This window comes from Monodelphis domestica, chromosome 8 (assembly GCF_027887165.1).
Source record: "Monodelphis domestica isolate mMonDom1 chromosome 8, mMonDom1.pri, whole genome shotgun sequence".
Lineage (NCBI taxonomy): Eukaryota > Metazoa > Chordata > Mammalia > Didelphimorphia > Didelphidae > Monodelphis > Monodelphis domestica.
In genome coordinates, this window is record NC_077234.1 from 195,789,482 (window position 1) to 195,813,389 (window position 23,908).

Here is a 23,908-nt window from a genome sequence, read left to right on the forward strand (position 1 = left end):
CCTGGGTCGAAGGGAATATGATTGGGGATGTAGACTCTAAATGAACATTCTAGTGCAAATACCAACAACATGAAAATAGATTCTGATTAAGGACACATCCAATACCCAGTGGAATTGTGCATTGGCTATGGAAAGGGTGGGGGGAAGGGAGGGAGGAATAGAAAATAATTTTTGTAACCAAGGAATAATGTTTGAAATTGACCAAATAAAAAAAATTAATGTAAAAATAAAAATAAAAAGAATCCCAAGTCCAGAAAACATTATAAAGAATCATAGGTTTTGACTTAGAAGGGACCTTAGAGGTCAATGCTCCAAATCCTTCATTTTACAGTTGAGGAAACTAAGGCCCATTGGGTTTAAGAGATACAAAGGTTGTAAGCAACAGAGGCATGCTCTGAACCAAGATAAAGCAATTGTTGTGTACATTTCCACAAGGCACAAATGGAGAATGTCCATTTAAATGTCCCATTTAAACAAGTGGGAGAATTCACAGTTAAAATTTATTTTCCTTTAAGCTTTTACTTAAGAAAAGGTCTAAAATGTCCTAATCACAAGACAATGTTGCTGCCTGTGTTCCTGAAACAGGTAGCTCATTCCAGCTGTTCGAAACTGCAACCCAGAAAGATTTTCTTCCATCGTTAGTTTTGGCTCTAGGCATTTCAAAATTAATAGACTGGGTCGAGTGAAGGGCATATTTGCAGTCTGTGTTGGATAAAAGTGAACATAAATATTCTGGTGCAAAGCTGCTGCAAGGAAACATTTATACATTAGGGGAAACAAAGGAAAATTTTAATTCTTTGGTGAGGGAGATTTAGCAAACAAATAATTGGAATTATTGAATAAATTGATAAAGGCTGAGATTTTACAGACAGCCTCTAAAAGCATTTTTTCCCCATTATTAAGTTGAAAACCTAAACTACCGGCTTTGCTTAGCAAGCTCTCAGAGATATTATTCAGAAAATGACACTCATATCATAAGAGGTATCCCCAATGGCATATATTAATTTCTGTATGAGAGCATAAATGCTCCTTGTAAATAATATCAGTGAACAATTATGTTGACCACTTAATAAAAAAATGCTAGTTATAGTGGAATATTAAAGGGAAAAAGTAGAGAAAAATACATGTCTACTGAGATGCTATAGCAATTAATACAATTTCTCTCCTTTTTAAATATCATTGTCTCTGAAAGGTGGAACTTAAATAAGTGTTAAAAATAATTGTGCTTTCAACACAATAATACTTGTGTCTCTCATGTCTATTTTTAAATTCTTCTGTTTATGCTGATTAAAAAATAGAGATTATACAGCTGGAAGGATATTAGAGGTTTTCTAGTTCAATATCTTCATTTTACAGATGTGGAAACTGAGACTCAGAGAATAAATAACAGAGTCAAGTTTTGAAATCAGGTCTTCTAATTCCACCCATGAGCTCTATTTTCTTTTTATTCATATTTTCTTAAAAGAAAGAACTAGAGATATAATATTATATTACATCAAATCGTATTTTAATTTTTAAGTCCCCAAAAGTATCAGAGTTGTTTGTTGCTGTTACTTTACCTAAAGTAAAGAGGAGAAATAATTAGATCCTGAACATTTCTGAACTAGATTTATTTCAAATTCAAGCTACAAAATTCAATTAATTGATTATTAAAATTCAAATAAAAAATATTTCAAATGCTTCAATAATTCAATTTCAATTTAAAAAGCCTTTATTAAGGAATTCTGTGTACCTGGGGACTAGGCTGGGCAATGCTAATTATAAGGTAATAGCAAAGCATAACCAAATACAACTAATCTAAGGTAAAATAGGACAATGTGAACCTTCTTTTCCCTTCTGTGTCCTTCATTCCCACAATGTCTATTCATGACATTGTTTCAGGGGGAGAGTGAGGCTGAGTAACTATGGCATATGAACCATATGCTGACAATATCAGCATGTGGCTATGTTGGCAGTACGGTTAGGAAAAAGAAGAGGACGCAGAGCAAGGAAGAATTGATTTGAAACAATCACCTAAACTACATTAGTTCAGGGTAGTGCAGAAAAGGAGTACAATGAGTCAATTAAAGTAGTTCTACAATAATTCACTGACAAGTTTATTTTGGCCCATTAGTTTCCATGTGATCTCCCAATTCTACACATCCTTTCTTCCCTTCAGCTTTCTAAATTGCAGTATCAGTATTCCCAAGATTTTGTTTCATTCTTAACATATAATAAAATATATTGTTGTTGTTATTCATTCAATCATTTTTGACTCTGTGATTCCATGGACCATAGCATGTCAATAATGTATATGGGGTTTTCTTGACAAAGATACTGGTATAATTTGCTATTTCTTTCTCCATTAAATTCAGTCAAACAGAAGTTAAGTGACTTGCTCAGGGTCACACTGCTAGTCTGAGGCTGGATTTTGACTTCAGGTCTTCTTGACTACAAACAAGTGACTTGACTAGTCTAGTAAGTTTCTGGCACCAGATTTTAACTCACATTTTCCCAACTCCAGTCTCAATGTTCTATCTCCTGAGCAACTGCTGCTTCTTGCATATATTGTATCAAGTAATAAATAGATTTTTTTATTCGATAAGTTTGACTCCTCTTTTTGCCTATTTCTTTTCATATTTTCTTCCAGTTATAAAAAAAATCTCTTCCCATCATTTAATAATCTTTTTTTAACTTTCTCATTTTGCTTTTTCATTCATTTTTATTTCTTCTTTTTTCCTTCCTTCCTTCCTTCCTTCCTTCCTTCCTTCCTTCCTTCCTTCCTCCCTCCCTCCCTCCCTCCCTTCCTTCCTTCCTCCCTCCCTCCCTTCCTTCCTTCCTTCCTTCCTTCCTTCCTTCCTTCCTTCCTTCCTTCCTTCCTTCCTTCCTTCCTTCCTTCCTTTCCTTCCTTCCTTCCTTCCTTCCTTTCTTTCTTTCTTTCTTTCTTTCTTTCTTTCTTTCTTTCTTTCTTTCTTTCTTTCTTTCTTTCTTTCTTTCTTTCTTTCTTTCTTTCTTTCTTTCTTTCTTTCTTTCTTTCTTTCTTTCTTTCTTTCTTTCTTTCTTTCTTTCTTTCTTTCTTTCTTTCTTTCTTTCTTTCTTTCTTTCTTTCTTTCTTTCTTTCTTTCTTCCTTCCTTCCTTCCTTCCTTCCTTCCTTCCTTCCTTCCTTCCTTCCTTCCTTCCTTCCTTCCTTCCTTCTTTCCTTTCTGACTATGTGTCAGGTACTATGATAGGTCTTGGGAATGCAACAAAAAGCAAAAATAGAACAAAACAAAAAACAATCTCTAATCTCTAGAAACTCACAATCCAATGAAGAAGATAGATGAGAACAATTAAGTATAAACATGATATAGAAAGGATAAATTACATAATCATCAGAAGAAAGGCACTAACATTAAGTGGGATTAGGAAACACTTCTTATAGAATATAGAATTTTTGTTAGCATTTGAAAGAATCTAGGGAAGCCAGGAGGCAGAGATGAGGAAGAAGGATATTACAGGCATGGTGGATAGCAATAAAAATGTCCAGAGTTAGAAAAATATTATTACTCTTTCTGGTGGTTCCTTTTGGCTCCAGCAGGAGGTGATTCCTCTCTCCAATGAATTTCTGTAATACTTTGCTTGCATTTTACTCAAGTCATTCATCACATGGATTTTATAGAATAATTATTTTGAATATCTGTTTTATTTTCTCCATTAGATTTCATATTTGCATAAGGACAGGGACTATTCCTCATTATTCTTTTGGGGACTTTTGTCTCAGTATCTAAAGTGGTATATATTGAAGGGTTTAATAATTTTAATCAATTTTTTGTTTGATTTGAAACAATGGGTATATTTATTTTTATGTTATAAGGCTGTGAGGCCTAGTGGATAGAAAACTGGTGTCAAAATCAGGAAGACCTGATCTGCCTGGAAAAAAGATGTCTAAATATGCCTAAGGGGAAAATTAAAAATAAAAAATTCCTTTAGGTTTTCATTATTGTAGGCAATTATGTCTACATCACTTACAAAGCTATTGCCAAATCTGTCCAAGGAAGCAGAATTTGGAAGGAGAAAAAAACTTTGGGGGAAATTCAACAGTGGCATAGCAGAGCTCTCAATATGAGAAAGGTGACATAATGTGGACTTTTGCTGTGAAATTTGTCTTTGCAAAATATGGGGAGAAGTTTATCAATGGGCAGAAAATAAGAGAAGGCAGTGTGAAGTAGGCTTTTGCAGAGTCAATTTTCCTCACAGTATTGTGCAGGGTCATCAAGAAAAATGCTTAGTCCTTCTCTGGAACCAGTTTCAGAACTTTTCCAATTGCAATGGTCTTCCCCTCATCTCTTAAGGTAAACTGACCCATCTGAGAGAAATCTTTAAAGGTCTCAAGACTTTAATCCCCACAACATTTGGGTGAAATTTCTAAGACTCCCAGTGGCATTGTAGGTGCTAGTCTGCAAGTTTCCTCATTAGGAATTTCCTATATCAACAAGACCTGGTTAAAATTAATTTGCATTTTTCATCTGGAAAGGTATTATGGAAGTTGAATAACTATAGCATGTTCTTCAGTCTTGTCCAACTCTTCATGGCTCCATTTGGGATTTTCTTGGTAGAAATTCTGAAGTGGTTTTTGCCATTTTCTTCTCTAGCTCATTTATAGACAAGGGGCTAAGGTTAGTTGACTTACCCAGGTTAACACAGCTTGTCAAAGACCTTAGACCATATTTTAATTTCCAGAAGATGAGCATTGTCTAAGCCCAGTGCTCTTTCTGTTTTGTTGATTGACTGTGAAAGCGTTGGGTTAGTCTCATTATTTTATATATAATACTGACTGTTAATAAAATGAAGACAGGTACTTTTTTGGAACTTACTTTCTCTGTGATAACAAAGAGTTGAGTGAGTCATTTTTAGATCTGGATGTTTTTCTTTGCCAGATCTGCCCAATACCCAACATAATGGTGAAGTTAGTACAACAGCTCGACCAGGGTCACTTTGGCTTCACCAGATATGGTGTCTCCCCGTTTCTCTGGATTTCTCTAATGCCTTTTTCTATTCAGCTATAAGGTAGGTGAAAAGAACATTTCTCCCACATTTTAAAAGGTCAGATAAAATGCTTCCTTTTGCCCATTATACTCACCCTCTTTGTTCATGATATAAGAGAAGGATATAACTTTTCCATTTGACAATACTGAAATAGGCCCCTGCCATTAAATTACTCTAATTCTAGAGAACCAGAAAAAAAATGGGACAAAAGGAATTAGTTGCTGTTATTATTCTCAGTGCCACAAAGCAAATGAGTGTCCACAAATCAGAAGTTTCTGATTTTGTCTTTGGGATTTATCCATGGCACTTGTGTTAAAAAATCCCAGGCTTAGTAGGCTATTTAAAATTCAGCTTAGTGAAGAGTTACTGTGCTTACCCTAAACCAGAGTACTAAAAAATGGCAGCATCACTGCCCCGGGATAAAGAAGAATCCCTGAGGATGCGTGGAGCAATCCAACTGCAATTAACTAAAGGGTATATAATGAATAACAGGTAAACATTCATGGAAGTGTTTCTCCATCTGTCAAATATGCACGCATATTTGATACTCCTTAAAAAGATAAGTCATCCAACTTAAGCATATTTCCTCCTGGCAAGTGTACTTCACTGCAAATTCACCTTCTCTTCTTCTTTATGGAATCGTATACACAAATCAGACTGTATTCTGGGATGCCCATGACTTGTTCAAACATTTTTAACGATCAGAGTGTTATAATTATAGTTTGGGCTTTAAAAAATGAAATATAGCTGTAGCAGCAAATACCTACTCCCTGGATTGCTTGACAGGTTTTGTTTTCCACTTTTGGGGGGAAAGCTATTCTTTGGAGAATATTCCCACACATGCCTAAGTTTATTTCTCAAAGCAGAGCCACAAAGGATATGACCTCTTTCCTCCCAGTAACCTTTCATGGTGCTGAATTGACTTGGACGTTGGTGCCAGTCAGCCAGCCCAGCTGGATTTGCTATGGTAAGAATAAGATTATATCTCACAGACTATGTCATTTCCAGGTTCAATAGGCACAGATTTAAAACTAGTCCTCTCTTTGACCCTTTGGATTCTCTTGAACTGTGGCACCTTCTTTGACAGTGTTTGTGAATGAATGAATTCATGATGATTCAAGGTTATTTTAATGATAATGGTATCCCAGGGACAAAAGAAAAAGGAAGGGCTAGTTGTCCTCTCACTAGTGCTTCTTCACCACAGCCGACTTCCTTTCTGACAGACTGACTGGGGAGTGAATTCCTGTTTATGGTCAAAGGCTGAGAGCTGTTGTGTGTCTGCAGCAGTGCCGCTGCTACTGATCTGTGAACATGACATGCCTGATAATATTGCATCGCCATGGCAACAACAAACATGGGGCAAAATTCTATTAGCTAGAGTGACTCAGTGAGTCAAACAGATAATGTGATGGGCCTGGCCAACTGCCCAACAAAGGCTTCTGTGAAAGTTGTCATGAATTCACTTTAGCCTGTTTTGCCTGCTTTCCTATAAATTCTCTCACTTTTTTGTTGTTGTTGCTACCTAAGCCAATCTAGTTTTGATCTTTAGTAAATAAATACTTATAACCAATGAGTCATTTGGCTGCCCAGCACACGAGCTGGACCATTTTTTTGCCTTTTTTTTTAAATATTTTAATTCCTCCCTGTCTGATCTTGTGAATCTCTTTCCTTTTCCTTTCGTTAGATTCCGTAAGGAGAGGAAATGGTGCTTCAATTTTTGCGCAGTTTTTTTTTTTTTGGAATATCATGAAAAGCAACAGGGAATATGCTTTCTTAGGACTTTGAAGTTAAAATGAATTGAGGCCCATCTCTCACTCCAATGAAGACAATGCTAGGAAGGATCTCAAAAGAGCCAACAATGAGTCACTATTTCAAAAATTAAATAATGCCATCCAAATCACTGAAGATAATAATATTGCTAGGTAGGGGATTGAGCATCGTAATATTTTTAATAATTTCCTGAATTTCCTTTAGGGATCTTTCTTTGAATGATTATGTATCATATACATAGAATGGTCATTAATGTCCCAACAATCTCAGCGCAGTTTTTTGTTGTAATAGCTATGAAATAGTGAAGCTTTAGCTATTTATATCATTCTAAAGTGAAACGGTTATCATATTCACTTCATGTGTGAAAAGTCTCTGGTTTGAAACCAGGCAGAAACTACTCTTTGCATTATTTCCCTTTAGAAGGCAACTAGGTGGTCCAATGGATAGAGGACTGGAAGGCTTGAGTTCAAATCCTACCTCAGCCACTCACTAGCTGTGTGACCATGAATAGGTCACTTAAACTCTGCTTTAATCCTTTGAAGAAGGAAATGGCAAACCACTCCAGTATCTTTTCCAAGAAAAAAAAAAAAGAGTCAGGAAGGGTAAGATACTACTGAACGATTAACAATAGCTTAGAACAAGACTAAAATTTTGAGACATCAAGTTTATTCCAAAGAGAAGAAGCTCTTAAATATAATTTCAAGGACTTGTTAGCTATCAAACAAGCAAATAGAATCCCAGAATCACAATCTATTCAATTATAATATGTCCTCTTCCTCCTAGCCCCACATGGAGACTTCCTTCTTCATTCTCTTTCTCCATTAACTTCCATATATACAAACCTACAACATGTGTGCATGAGACAAAGGAGGAAATGGGGAAAATTTATGATTGGGAATTATTCCAAAAGTGATTGTTTTAAGAAATAATAATTATTTTTTAATTTTAAATAATTTTAAATTTTAAAATTAAATAAATTTAAAATAATAAAAGTATATTATTTCTGGTTCAAAGACTAACTTTAGTAGCAGTACTTCAGTCTTTTCAATGTAAAGGAAAATTTCATTCCTTTTTTTTTTGCTTTCTTGATAATCCTCTCATATCACATTCAAGTGAATATAGATATAAAATAAAGTTGCATTTTTAACTGTTGAGTACTCTGTTCTTTTTGTTTCTTCATCTAAGACCTAACATATTTCTTTTTTATTCAGTAACTTTTTTTCCAATAACAAGTAAAAACATTTTTTAGCATTCATTTTCTAACATTTTGAGTTTCAAATTCTCTCCTTCCCTCTTTCCTCTTCTCTGTCTCTTAGATGGTAAGAAATTTTGCATTGGTTATACACATACTCTCAAACAGATATATCAGTTAACAGCTATGTGGGATATCGCCAACATGTGAAACATAGTTCATAGTTAAAAAACTTAGAAAATACATACATTCATAATAACCATGCCAGATAGTTAAACTTTATTTTAATGTTTACCAAAGGCATTTTAGATATTATTTCATTTTGTCCTTACAATTATTTCATGGGTAAATGTTATTTGTTTTGTTATCTTTGATTATCAAAGAAAATGAGGCTTAGTAAGATCTAGGGACAAGCAACTAACAAGTGTCAAAACTGGGATTCGTATCCAGATTTATTCTGATTCCAAGCCCAATGTTTTTTCAGCTAGTCCACACTATTTCTCTGTATGAAACTAGAGTGTGGCATCCTGAAAAAAATCACTGGACTTAGTATCAGAAGAAATCTGGGTTTGAGTGTCTGCTTTGTCATTTACTAGTTTCTTTTACCAAGGAAACTAATTTAATCTTGTTGACTTCTAATAAAGTATGAGATTAAGCATCTACTGTGTAGTAATGACAATAATGATGGTAAAAGTCTGAGAAATGCATTTATACTTAGATGTTTACTTGTCATATCCCCCATTAGACAGAGCTCTTTGAGAACAGGAAGTAAGTATTATTATTATAAGTTTGTTTTTTCTCCTTTATTTGACTCTCTGGCAACCAGTAGAATGTCTGGCATTTAGTAGGCACTTAATGAATGCACCCTGACTTGTTATGGTCAAGATACGCTTCATGCAAAAAATGAATAGCTAAGCTGGTCCTCATCAGCTAGAACAGCAGAGATTTTGTTATAACACACAAGGCTTGAACACAGAAACAGACTGAAAAGAAAGAGGCAAATATGACTCAGAAAGAAAGCAATTGGCCTAAAAATCCAACATGTTCCTAATTTCAATATAATGTAAGGGATAAGTTTGAACATGAAGCCTTCATTAAGAGACAGAACAGAATATGTTTCCGGGGCTTATCATTTGAAAACACACACAAGAAAATTTAAGTGCCAGTCTAATGAAAAAAAAAGGGATAGGGTACTTTCATGATGGAGAGATGGACCAAAGAAATTCCAAGCCACATAGTCACTGTGAAAATCATTTTTTTAAAATCATATATGAATGTGAAGAAAAAGCATAGTAAGAAACATGAAAAGACTGAGATGAGAAGTAAGAGGAATTTTTTTAGTTCATTAAAAAGAAGAAAGTTCAATAAAATATCAACAATTAATGAATATTACCTGCTTTGTGATTTTAATCACCTCTGAGTACATGTAATATAAGATTTGTATGAAATATGACTTTTGATGTGAAAGCTGACATAAACACCAGATACTCAAAAATTAAACATACAGTGTTGGGTTGGTTTGGTTTGGTTTTGAGGGGATGAAGAGAAGATAAGTATCATTGGGTAATATACAAGGGAATCATAGGGAAAACTTGGATGCATCCACTATTTTAGTCTATCCTACTTTCTCAGGTAATGTAGGATCTTTAGCATAAACCAAGGCACTGTTAGCTAGAAATGCTTTCTCTTCTGTTTTTGAGGCAGTGGCAATTCTATCCAATGTCAGTTGGGAACTGTCCAGCAAATTATCACTGTATGGAAAATAAGGGTAGTGCTGGTGGGATTTGAATTTACCTCTAATCCTGAATTGATGAAATGGGAGAATAATTAATGGAACATAGGGCTTTCCTTCTCCTTTCATTCACTAGACAGTAACTCTTATATAAGAGGCCTAAATAACACTTTTCATGTTCAAACTTGGTCATTTCTTTTCAAAACTAAGAAAATCTGTTATCTCTCTAGGTATAATAATGCTTAGTTGGATATAGAAGAGCTATTTGTTTGAAAGAAAATGGATTCTGAGCTTAGATAAGAAATGCTTAGATAAGAAATGTTTTTAAATGAAGTGAATAATTTCTCAAAATATTTTACATCATACATTTTAAAATTCAATTTTAATAGTTCAAATAATTTGCTTAATTATTTGATTTGATTAATTTTCAAATATCTTTGGGTTCCTTAAAAAGGCATAAGACTGAAGTACAAATATACATGATAAAAGTTATATATATATACCTACATATAAATATTCATACATATACACATATATTTTTACATGTGGGTATCTATGTATGTATACCATGTAATTTTTTTTTCAATCTGGCCTGGAATTCTAGAACTTGAGAGAATTTAAAATAATCTGTTACTAGATACAAATTACAAAAGATTTAAATGGCCAGATATGTCCTTCTTTACTTCACAGGGTTTCTCTCTTCATCCCCTATTTTTCTAGACTTAAATGTTGACTGTAATTTTATTTTTTTCATTTTATTTAATTAGATGATTTAGAATAATTTTCCAAGGTTATAAGACTCGTGTTCCTTCCCTACCCTCCTCCCACACCCCTCCAATATCTGACACGCAATTCCACTGGGTTTAACATGTGCCATCGATCAAGACCCATTTCCTTATTATTAATATTTGCACTAGGGTGATCTTTTAGAGTCTACTTTTCTAAAGTTGTTGATTAGTTCCATTAGCTTTTTAGTTGATTCTCTAGGATTCTTTAAGTAGACTATCATATCATCTACAAAGAGTGATAACTTGGTCTCCTCATTGCCTATTTTAATACCTTCAATTTCTTTTTTTTTCTCTAATTGCTACTGCTAGTGTTTCTAGTACAATGTTAAATAATTGAAGTGATAATGGACATCCTTGTTTCACTCTTGATCTTACTGGGAATGCCTCTAATTTATCCCCATTGTAGATGATGCTTGCTGATGATTGATGCTGACTATTTATTCTTTTTAGAAAAGGCCCATCTATTCCGTGCTTTCTAGTGTTTTCAGAAGGAATGAGTGTTGTATTTTGTCAAAGTTTTTTTTTTCTGCATCTATTGAGATAATCTTGTGAATTTTGTTTGTTTGCTTATTGATATGGTCAATTATGTGGATGGTTTTCCTAGTATTGAACCATCCTTGCATTTCTGGTATGAATACTACCTGATCATAATGAATAACCCTCGTGATCACTTCCTAGAATCTTTTTACTAGTATTATAGTTAAGATTTTTTCATCTATGTTAATTAAGGAGATTGGTCTGTAGTTTTCTTTCTTTGTTTTTGATCTACCTGGCTTCAGAATCAGTAATATATTTGTGTCATAAAAGGAATTTGGTAGAACTTTTTCTTTGCTTATTCTGTCAAATAGTTTGAATAGTATTCGGATGAGTTGTTCTTTGAATGTTTGATAGAATTCACTTGTGAATCCATCAGGCCCTGGGGATTTTTTTCTTAGGGGAGTTTTTTGAAGGCATGTACAATTTCTTTTTCCGATATGGGTTGTTTTAAATATTCTATTTCTTCTGTTAATCTAGGCAATTTATATTTTTAAAATATTCATCCATGTTACCTAGATGGCCATATTTATTGTCATATAATTGGGCAAAACATTTTCTAATGATTGCCTTAATTTCCTCTTCATTAGAGGTGAGGTCTCCCTTTTCATCTTGGATACTATCAATTTGGTTTTCTTATTTCCTTTTTTTATTAGATTGACCAGTTCTTTGTCTATTTTATTTGTTTGTTTGTTTGTTTTTTCGAAGTACCAGCTCCTTGTCTTGTTTATTAATTCAATAGTTCTTTGACTTTCAATTTTATTAATTTCTCCTTTGAGTTTTAGGATCTCTAATTTAGTCTTCATCTGAGGATTTTTAATTTGTTCACTTTCTAGTTTAATTTGCATGCCCAATTCATTGACCTCTACCCTCTCTAACTTATTAATATATCAACTCAAGGATATAAATTTTCCTAAGTACTGCTTTAGCTGCATCCCATAGATTTTGAAAGGATATATCTTCATTATCATTTTCTTCAATTAAATTATTAATTATGTCTATGATTTGTTCTTTTACTGATTTTGGAGAATCGTATTTTAAAATTTCCAATTAATTTTTGATTTGCCTCTCCATATACCCTTACTAATTATTATTTTTATTGCATTGTGATCTGAAAAGGTTGCATTTATTATTTCTACTCTTATGTACTTGTTTGCAATGTTTTATGCTCTAGTACATGGTGAGTCTTTTTGAATGTACCATATGCTGCTGAAAAGAAGATGTATTACTTTTTGTCCCTATTTATTTTTCCCCACATATCTACTAACTAAATTTTCTAAGATTTCATTCACTTCTCTTATTTCTTTCTTATTTATTATTTTTTGTTTGATTTATCCAGTTATGATAGAGGAAGGTTCAGATCTCCCACTAGTATAGTTTTTCTATTTATTTCATCCTTGAACTCCACTAGTTTCTCCTTTAGAAATTCGGATGCTATGCCATTTGGTGCATACATGTTGAGTACAGATACTTCCTCATTGTCTATACTGCCTTTTATCAGGATGTAATTACCTTCCCTATCTCTTTTAACTCTTTTAACTAGATCTATTTCTACTTTGGCTTTGTCGGGTATCATGATTATGACTGCTGCCTTCTTTTTCTCAGTTGATGCCCAATAGATTTTGCTCCATTCACTTACTTTCACCCTCTGTTTATCTGTCTTCCTCATGTGTGTTTCTTGTAGACAACATATGGTAGGATTTTGGTTTCTAATCCATTCTGCTATTTGCTTCTGCTTTATGGGTGGGTTTATCCCATTCACATTCAAAGTTATGATTACCACTTGTGTATTTCCCATCATTTTGATTTTCTCTCCCTGTCCTGCCCTTTCCTCTTTCACTATTTCCTTCAACACCAGTATTCTGTTTTTAATAAGTCCCTCTAATCCCCACCCTTATTTTACTTTCCTTTCTCCCCCCTCCCTTCTTATTCCTCTCTTAATTTTCTTTTGGCATCTTTTTAAGCTACCACACACACTCTCCCCCTTGTATTGCTTCCCTCCCTACCCTCCCTTTCTGCAACCTCCCTTTTTATTCCCCTTCTGTTATTAGAGTCTATTAAATTCCTTTCCCCCTCTCTTTCCCTCCACTTTTAACTCCCCCCATACTCCCCTCTTAGTTTTCCCTTCTCCATTTCCCTATAGGGTAAGATAGAGTTTGATACCCCAATGGAACTAGAGGCTCTTTCCTCTCAGAATTGATTCCACTGAGAATAAGCTTTGAGTATTACTTTTTAGCACTCTCTTGCTCTCATAATATTTGTTTTCTTTCCCTCCCACTCCCATGTGCCTTTTTGTGTAGTATAGATTAGCCTAATTTTCTTAGTCATTTAAGTTTCTCTTTGTGCCATTTCCTCCTCCCCCTTTCTTTCTTCTTTTTTATATATGATTTTAAACCACTTAGTACTCCAGTCTCTACCTATGGATAATTCTTCTAACTACTATAATAGTAAATACAATTTTTGACAGTTACCAATAACATTTTTCCATAAAGGAATATAAAGAGTTTGGCCTTATTTGAGGCCCTTGGAGAACAAAAAAATAAGATCCTTCTCTTTCTTATTTACCTTTTCATGTTTATCTTGGTTTTTGTATTTTGATGTCAAATTTTCTGGTTAGTTCTGGTCTTTTCTTTACAAATATTTGGAAGTCTTCTATTTTTTTAATGTCCATACTTTCCCTGTAAGTACATAGTCAATTTTGATGGGTAGGTTATTCTTGCTTATAGACCCAATTCCCTTGCCTTTCTGAATATCATATTCTAAATGTGGACTTTTAGTGTGGAGGCTGCCAGATCCTGTGTAATCCTGATTGGTGCTCCTTGATATCTGAATGGCTTCTTTCTGGCTTCTTGCAATATTTTCTCCTTAGTTGGGAAGATCTTGAATTTGGCCATTACATTTTGAGGGGTTGTCTTTTGAGGATTTAGTGTAGCAAGTGATTCATGGCCTCTTTCAATGTCTATTTTGCCCTCTTGTTGCAGAACCTCAGAGCAGTTTTCGTAGATAATTTCTTGTAGTATGATGCCATGGTTTTTTATTGTTTCCAGGTTTTCAGGTAGGCCTATGATTTTTAAATTGTCTCTCCAAGATCTATTTTCAAAGTCAACCACCCTCTCAATGAGATACTTTGTGTTACCTTCTAATCTGTCATTTTTTGGCTTTGCTTTATTAATTCTTGTTGTCTTGTGAGATCATTGGCTTCTACTTGCCCAATTCTAGTTTTTAATGACTGGTTTTCAGCTAAGTTCTTTTGATTTTCCTTTTTGGTTTGAACTATCCTAGCAGGTTATTTCTGGTCTTTAATTTGCTTATTATTTCATTTGATTTCTGGGCTTCAGTTTCCAAGTGGGAAATCCTGTCTTTTAAACTGTTATTTTCTTTTTGGACTATTACCCACTTTTCTTGCCACATCTTTTCCATTTTTTCTAACAACCTTGGATTTAAAGTCTTTAAGAAATTGTGACCAATTTCCATTTTTTAAAGGTGGGGGTGTGTTTAATTGTTAGTCATCTTCTGCTGTCTCTTGGTTTATTTAGTGTTTGTGGATTTTATTCCCTGGGAATTAGTGGCCATTGCCTTGTTCCTTCCCAGTCAGATGTCTAAGTGAGTAATGTGGGTAATTTTTGTATTGGGCTCTGAAGAGGTTTTTGCCCTGAGGATATTTTTCCCAGTCCTCAGCAGTGTGCAGCTGCTCTTAGTGGCAGGTCCAGCTCCTAAGAACTTAAAGATTGCCTTGCAGAGGTATGGGTGTGGATTGTATGGAAGTCTCTATATTGAGCACTGGAGAGCTTTTAGCCTAAGGGCTTTTTTTCAGTTTTCTGTAGTGTTTTGCTGTGAGCTGCCCCTTTCCCCAATCTCCACAACATGCTATCTCCATGTTTCCTCAGCCTCCCAGCATTGTAAGTCTAGTTTCTCTTAGAAGTAAGTCTGTGGGGACTTCCAGTCAAGATGGTGGCTTAGAAAAAGCTAAAGTTCACATCTCCAGAATCCCTTCCCTACCGAACTCAAACTATATGCTCCTAGGGCACCGAAATTCAAAACGAACAACAACATAGACCCCGGGAATCCTCCTCCTGGACTTGGATCAAAAGGTACGCCCCCCCCAAAAGCCAGAACCCAAGATCATTCGGACCTAAGGGGTAGGCAGAAGGAAGGTCCCAGGACCCATCCCCCCAACCCAGAGCACCAAGGTCAAGGCAGCAGAGGGAAACTCAGAGTGACAGGGCCGGCTATTCTGATGACTGCTTCCTGAAAACAACCTGACTCAGACAAGGGGGCACCCAACACAGACAGCAGGGAAACAGAGAGAGACGGGGGGAGCTTGTAACCCCCTGGCTGGATCCTTCCATCCGAGTCTCACGGAAGGTCCCTGCCTCAGGGCATACTCAGTTCAACCCAGGGAAAGCTAATCCTATCAGGAGCCCTCAGAGCTCCTGGAAGCTGTGGCCCCTCTCCCCTCAGAGTGCTGGCTCTTCTGGCTGGCCAAGGCAGAAAAACAAACACACCGCGGAAAGGGCCAAGCCAGGCTCAGAGTGTGGAAGGAAGGCAACAGAGAAGCATCAGGAGGGAACTGAGGAGGGCAGTAACACAGAAACACCAGCAATTCCTGGCTTCCCCAGGAAGACAGAAAAACAACTGCATAGAACAGACAATCTGCCTGGGGCTAAAACCTCTGAACATCAGACAGAGATAAGAAAAGCTAGTCCTCCCCACTCAGAAAGAGATGGCAAACTCCACAGAAGCACAAAAGCCCCAAAATCCCAAGAAAAACAAGAAGAAGGGAGCAACTTTGGACAAATTTTATGGAGCAAAAATACAAAATACAGAGGAGATAGAAGAGGAAACCCAAGAAAATGTTCCAAAACCTTCCAAAGGAAATGGAAACTCTCCACAAACCCATGAAGAATTTGATTCAGAAAGGATCAAAAAGATGGAAACCTTCTGGGAGGAAAAGTGGGAAATAATGCAAAAGAAATTCACACATCTACAAAACCAGTTTGACCAAAGTGAAAAGGAAAACCAGGCTTTAAAGGTCAGAATTAGGCAACTCGAAGACAACAAGCAAGAACTAATAAAGCAAAGCCAAAAGACCAAGAAATTAGAAGAGAACATAAAATATCTCACTGACAAGGTGACAGACTTGGAAAATAGAGGAAGAAGAGACAATTTAAGAATAATTGGACTACCAGAAAAGCCAGAAATAAACAGCAAACTCGACATCATAATACAAGATAAAATCAAAGAAAATTGCCCAGAGATCCTAGAACAAGAGGGCAATACAGGCATTGAAAGAGTTCACAGAATACCCTCTACACTAAATCCCCAAAAGACAACTCCCAGGAATGTAATTGCCAAATTCCAAAGCTTTCAAGTAAAAGAAAAAATCTTACAAGAAGCCAGAAAAAGACAATTTAGATATAAAGAAATGCCAATCAGGATCAAACAAGACCTTGCAAGTTCCACTCTGAATGACTGTAAGGCATGGAACATGATTTTCAGAAAGGCAAGAGAGCTGGGCCTTCAACCAAGAATCAGCTATCCATCAAAACTGACTATATACTTCCAAGGGAAAGTATGGGCATTCAACAAAATAGAAGATTTCCAACTTTTTGCAGTGAAAAGATCAGAGGTCTGTGGAAAGTTCAATATCAAAAATGAAAGAGCATGGAATACCTAAAAAGGTAAATATGAAGGAAAGGGAAAAGGAGAAAAATGTTATCTTTTTCTTTTACTCAAACTCTCTTCTATAAGGACTACATTTATATTAATCTATGTATACTAACATGTGGGGAAAATGTAATGTGTAAATAGGGGGAAAAGAAAGACAAAATAGAATAATCTTTCTCACACAAAGATTCACATGGGAAGGGGAGGGGAAGAAAACTCCTATAAGAAGGAGAGGAAGAGAGTTTTTACTTAAATCTTACTCTCATGGAAATCAACTCTGAGAGGGAAGAACATTCAGATCCATTGGGATCTTGAATTCTATCTTACCCAACAAGGGAAGGGAGAAGGGAAAACCAAGGGGGGTAGGGAGGAGGGAACACAAAAAAGGGAGGGAAGAAGACGTTGGGAGGGGGAGGGAACAAAAAGGGAGGGACTAGAAAGAGAAACATATAAAGGGAGGAGACAAAGGGGACTAATTTAAAGTAAATCAGTGGACTAAAAGGTAGAGCTAAAGAAGAAAGGTTAGAATTAGGGAAGGATATCAAAATGCCAGGGAGCCCACAAGTGACAGTCATAACTTTGAACGTGAATGGGATGAACTCACCCATAAAACATAGACGAATAGCAGAATGGATTAGAATCCAAAACCCTACCATATGATGTCTTCAAGAAACACACATGTGGTGGGTAGACACCCACAAGGTCAGAATTAAAGCATGGAGTAAGACCTTCTGGGCCTCAACTGACAGAAAGAAGGCAGGAGTGGCAATCATGATATCTGATAAAGCCAAAGCAAAAATAGACCTGATCAAAAGGGATAGGGAAAGTAATTATATTTTGTTAAAAGGAACTTTAGATAATGAGGAAATATCACTAATCAACATGTATGCACAAATAATATAGGACCCAAATTTCTAATGGAGAAACTAGGAGAACTGAAGGAAGAAATAGACAGTAAAACCATATTAGTGGGAGACTTAAACCAACCATTATAAAATTTAGATAAATCAAATCAAAAAATAAATAAGAAAGAGGTAAAAGAAGTGAATGAAATCTTAGAAAAATTAGAATTAATAGACATATGGAGAAAAATAAATAGGGATAAAAAAGGAATACACCTTCTTCTCAGCACCACGTGGCACATTCACAAAGATTGACCATACATTAGGTCACAGAAACATGGCACACAAATGCAGAAAAGCAGAAATAATAAATGCAGCCTTTTCAGACCACAAGGCAATAAAAATAACAATCAGCAAAGGTACATGGAAAACCAAATCAAAAACTAATTGGAAACTAATCAATATGATACTCCAAAATCGTTTAGTTAGAGAAGAAATCATAGAAACAATTAATAATTTTATCGAGGAAAATGACAATGGCAAGACATCCTTTCAAACCTTTTGGTATGCAGCCAAAGAGGTAATCAGAGGTAAATTCATATCCCTGAAAGCTCATATTAACAAACTAGGGAGAGCAGAGGTCAATCAATTGGAAATGCAAATAAAAAATCTCGAAAGCGATCAAATTAAAAACCCCCAGCAGAAAACCAAACTAGAAATAATAAAAATTAAGGGAGAAATTAATAAAATCGAAAGTGATAGAACTATTGATTTAATAAATAAGACAAGAAGATGGTACTTTGAAAAAAACAAACAAAATAGACAAAGTACTGGTCAATCTAATTAAAAAAAGGAAGGAAGAAAAGCAAATTAACAGCATCAAAGAAGAAAATGGGGACATCACCTCCGATGAAGAGGAAATTAAGACAATCATTAAAAATTACTTTGCCCAATTATATGGCAATAAATACACCAATTTAGGTGATATGGATGAATATATACAAAAATACAAACTGCCTAGACTAACAGAAGAAGAAATAGAATTCTTAAATAATCCCATATCAGAAAATGAAATCCAACAAGCCATCAAAGAACTTCCTAAGAAAAAATCCCCAGGTCCCGATGGATTCACCAGTGAATTCTCTCAAACATTCAGAGAACAGTTAATCCCAATACTATACAAACTATTTGACATAATAAGCAAAGAGGGAGTTCTACCAAACTCTTTTTATGACACAAACATGGTACTGATTCCAAAACCAGGCAGGTCAAAAACAGAGAAAGATAACTATAAACCAATCTCCCTAATGAATATAGATGCAAAATCTTAAATAGGATACTAGCAAAAAGACTCCAACAAGTGATCAGAAGGGTCATCCACCATGATCAAGTAGGATTTATACCAGGGATCCAGGGCTGGTTCAATATTAGGAAAACCATCCACATAATTGACCACATCAACAAGCAAACTAGCAAGAACCACATGATTATCTCAATAGATGCAGAAAAAACCTTTGATAAAATACCACACCCATTCCTATTAAAAACACTAGAAAGCATAGGAATAGAAGGGTCATTCCTAAAAATAATAAACAGTATATATCTAAAACCATCAGCTATGGGGATAAACTAGATGCATTCCCAATATGATCAGGAGTGAAACAAGGATGCCCATTATCACCTCTACTATTTGACATTGTACTAGAACCCCAGCAGTAGCAATTAGAGAAGAAAAAGAAATTGAAGGCATCAAAATAGGCAAGGAGGAGACCAAGTTATCACTCTTTGCAGATGACATGATGGTCTACTTAAAGAATCCTAGAGATTCAACCAAAAAGCTAATTGAAATAATCAACAACTTTAGCAAAGTTGCAGGATACAAAATAAACCCACATAAATCATCAGCTTTTCTATATATCTCCAACACAGCTCAGCAGCAAGAACTAGAAAGAGAAATCCCATTCAAAATCACCTTAGACAAAATAAAATACCTAGGAATCTATCTCCCAAGACAAACACAGAATCTATATGAACACAACTACAAAACTCTCTCCACACAACTAAGACTAGACTTGAGCAATTGGAAAAACATTAACTGCTCATGGATAGGACGAGCCAATATAATAAAAATGACCATCTTACCCAAACTTATTTATCTATTTAGTGCCATACCCATTGAACTCCAAAAAAAGTCTTTACTGATTTAGAAAAAAACATAACAAAGTTCATTTGGAATAACAAAAGATTAAGGATATCCAGGGAAATAATGGAAAAAAAAACACAAATGATGGGGGCCTTGCAGTCCCAGACCTTAAACTATATTACAAAGCAGCAGTCATCAAAACAATTTGGTACCGGCTAAGAGACAGAAAGGAGGATCAGTGGAATCTACTGGGGGCAAGCGACCTCAGCAAGACAGTATATGATAAACCCAAAGATCCCAGCTTTTGGGACAAAAATTCACTATTCGATAAAAACTGCTGGGAAAATTGGAAGACAGTTTGGGAGAGATTAGGGATTGATTAACACCTCACACCCTACACCAAGATAAATTCAAAATGGGTGAATGACTTAAACATAAAGAAGGAAACTATAAGTAAATTGGGTAAACACAGAATAGTATACATGTCAGACCTTTGGGAGGGGAAAGACTTTAAAACCAAGCAAGACATAGAAAGAATCACAAAATGTAAAATAAATAATTTCAACTACATCAAATTAAACAGCTTTTTTCCAAACAAAAGTAATGTAACTAAAATGAGAAGGGAAACAACAAATTGGGAAAAAATCTTCATAGAAACCTCTGACAAAGGCTTAATTACTCAAATTTATAAAGCGCTAAATAAATTGTACAAAAAACCAAGCCATTCTCCAATAGATAAATGGGCAAGGGACATGGATAGGCAGTTTTCAGATAAAGAAATCAAAACTATTAGTAAGCACATGAACAAGTGTTCTACATCTCTTATAATCAGAGAGATGCAAATCAAAACAACTCTGAGGTATCACCTCACACCTAGAAGATTGGCTAACATGATAGCAAAGGAAAGTAATGAATGCTGGAGGGGATGTGGCAAAGTAGGGACATTAATTCATTGCTGGTGGAATTGTGAACTGATCCAACTATTCTGGAGGGCAATTTGGAACTATGCCCACAGGGCGATAAAAGACTGTCTGCCCTTTGATCCAGCCATAGCACTGCTGGGTTTGTACCCCAAAGAGATAATAAGGAAAAAGACATGTACAAAAATATTCATAGCTGCACTCTTTGTGGTGACCAAGAACTGGAAAACAAAGGGATGCCCATCAATTGGGGAATGGCTGAGCAAATTGTGGTATATGTTGGTGATGGAATACTATTGTGCAAAAAGGAATAATAAAGTGGAGGAATACCATGGAGACTGGAACAACCTCCAAGAAGTGATGCAGAGCGAGAGGAGCAGAACCAGGAGAACATTGTACACAGAGACCAGTACACTGTGGTATAATCGAACGTAATGGACTTCTCCCTTAGTGGTGGAGTAATGTCCCTGAACATTCTGCAGGGATCTAGGAGAAAAAACACTATTCATAAGCAGAGGATAAACTGTGGGAGTAGAAACACCAAGGAAAAGCAACTGCCTGACTACAGAGTTTGAGGGGACATGACAGAGGAGAGACTCTAAACAAACACTCTAATGCAAATATTAACAACATGGCAATGGGTTCGAATCAAGAACACATGTGATACCCAGTGGAATCACGCATCAGCTATGGGGGTTGGGGGTGGGAGGAAAAGAAAATTATCTTTGTCTTTAATGAATAATGATTGGAAATGATCAAATAAAATATTATAAAATTTAAAAAAAAAAGAAGTAAGTCTGTGCTGATCTAAGCCAGCCTCCCTCCTAGAACTTATAAGTTTGTCCCATGCTTGCTCAGACTCTGGAAAGGTAGGTGATATGGGGAGGAGGGGTGATGAGTTCCCTCTTTAATAGGGGAAATTTCTCCCCCTTTTAGCATGGAAATGCCCTAACGTTGCCTACCTTTTGTGCTGTGTACTACTGTGGAATTCTTTTGCTCATTTGATTTTGGTTTTGTCATTTTGAGGCACTCTTCCTTGATAGGTGGAGAGGAGAGGTAGAGCCCTGCTTTTACTCTGAAGCCATCTTGACCCACAAGACCTTGAATGAAATTTTAAAGATAAAAACAATTCATTGACTCATTCATTATACATTATTTTGTTCTTTCAAAAAGTAGTTTTAAAGGTATCATTTTCCAATCACATATAAAAACAGTATAAACATTCATCATTTAAAAATTTTGATTTGTAATTTTTTTCTTTTTGTCCCTTTTCCCTCCCTGAGATGGCAAGTAATTAAACATGCAAAAATATTTCCAATCCCAATATTTGTCATATAGTGAAAGAAAACACAAACCCAAAAAACTCCCTTAAAAAAGTAAAACAAAAAGAAAAACAAAAACAAAACCCACCAACCTATGCATTTATCTAAATTCATATTCTACCAATTCTTTTGCTTGAGGTAGATAGCACTCTTATCATGTCATCTGAAATTGTCTTGAATCATTATATTTGTGAGAATAGCTAAGACATTTACAATTAATCATCATGCCATATATTATAATGATCATTATTGCGATTACTATGTACAATGTCTCTGGGTTCTGCTTACTTCTCTTTGTATCAGTTTATGTATTTGCAGTTCTTTCTGAAAGCATCCTTCTCATTATTTCTTATGACAAAATAGTATTCCATCATAATCATATACCACAATTTTTTCAGGCATTTCCCAATTAATGGGTATTCCTTCAATTATAAATTCTTTGCCAGCACAAAAAAAAAGCTACTACAAATATTTTTGTACCTGTATGTCTTTTAGTTTTCTTAAAAATATCTTTGGAATATAGATTAATTACTGTTTTTTCTAGGGCAAATTGTATACATAGTTTTACAGACCTTGAGGCATAATGCCAAATTGCTCTGGAGAAAGATTCAATTAATTCACAATTTCATTAACAAATTTGTGTCCATATTCTCTCAAATATATTCCAAAATTTGTCATTTTTATTTTTTGTCATATTAACTAATTTGAATGATATGAAATAGTAACTGAGAATTCTTTTAATTTGCATTTCTCTAATCAATAGTGATTTAGAACTTTTTTTATATGACTATAGCTAGTTTTGATCTCTTCATCGAAAAAACTAATTTGAAATCATTTAACCATTTATCAATTGGGAAATGAGTTGTATTCTTAATCATTTGACATAGTTCTCTATAAATTTGAAAAATGAATTCTTTATCAGAGAAAGATAAATTATTCCCAGTTTTCTGTTTTCCTTCTACTCTTGGCTGCATTATTGTTTGTTTGTTTTTGTGCAACTCTTTTTAATTTAATTGAAATTATCCATTTTACATATCATAATACAATATTTTGGCAATAAATTCTTCCCTTATGCATAGTCCTAACAGGTAAAGTACGCTGTGCTCCCCTAATATGCCTATGGGATCACTCTTAATGCCTAAATTATGCATCCATTTTTATTTATCTTGGTATGTGGTGTGAAATGTTGATCTATACAAAGCTGAACTTTTTTTTCATTTTTCCCAGAAGTTTTTGTCAAATAGAGAGTTCTTCTACCAAAAGCTGAGATCTCTGGTTTTAGCAAATAGTAGCTACCTTTGGTCACTACTTCTTGTATATTGTATATCTAATCTATTCCACTAATCCACCATTTTATTTGTTTGCCAATACCAGATAGTTTTTGATGATTATTACCTTATAAAACACTTTAATAACTTTTAAGTCTAAGTCATATCATGTCAAATTTATATTTCATCAATTACCTTTTTACTCTTGAGCTTTTGTTCCTTTAGATGAATTTTTGTATTTATTTTTTCTAGCTCTATAAAATAATGTTGCTAGTTTGATTAGTATGACACTAAATAAGTAAATTAACAGGCATAATAATCACTTTTATATGTAATACAATATTGGCTTAGCCTACTGTAAAAGATAATTTTATGGTTGTGACTTAATATTTAAATTAATTATTGGTCACCATGGGACACCCCCAATAATAAAATACCCAACTCAGCTGGAAATTATGGTGATTTTAATTAATATATAGAGAAGGAATCAAGAAGTAGAAGTAGAAGTAGAAGAAGAAGAAGAAGAAGAAGAAGAAGAAGAAGAAAGAAAAAGAGAGAGAGAGAGAGAGAGAGAGAGAGAGAGAGAGAGAGAGAGAGAGAGAGAGAGAGAGAGAGAGAGAGAGAGGATATTAGTTTAAACTTCTCCAGCTCAGGCTGAGCCAAACAGGGGTTAAAGGCCTTGGCCAAAGAGGCCTCCCCTGAGCCCAAGGGAAAAAGAAGTCAGC

At 35.0% G+C, this 23,908-nt stretch overlaps 1 pseudogene; it reads right to left on the reverse strand.

The window, feature by feature from the left end:
* Nucleotides 1-5,395: 5,395 nt before the first annotated feature.
* The window catches only part of LOC130455969 (GTP-binding nuclear protein Ran-like), a 32,464-nt pseudogene continuing 13,951 nt past the window's right edge, over nucleotides 5,396-23,908 (reverse strand).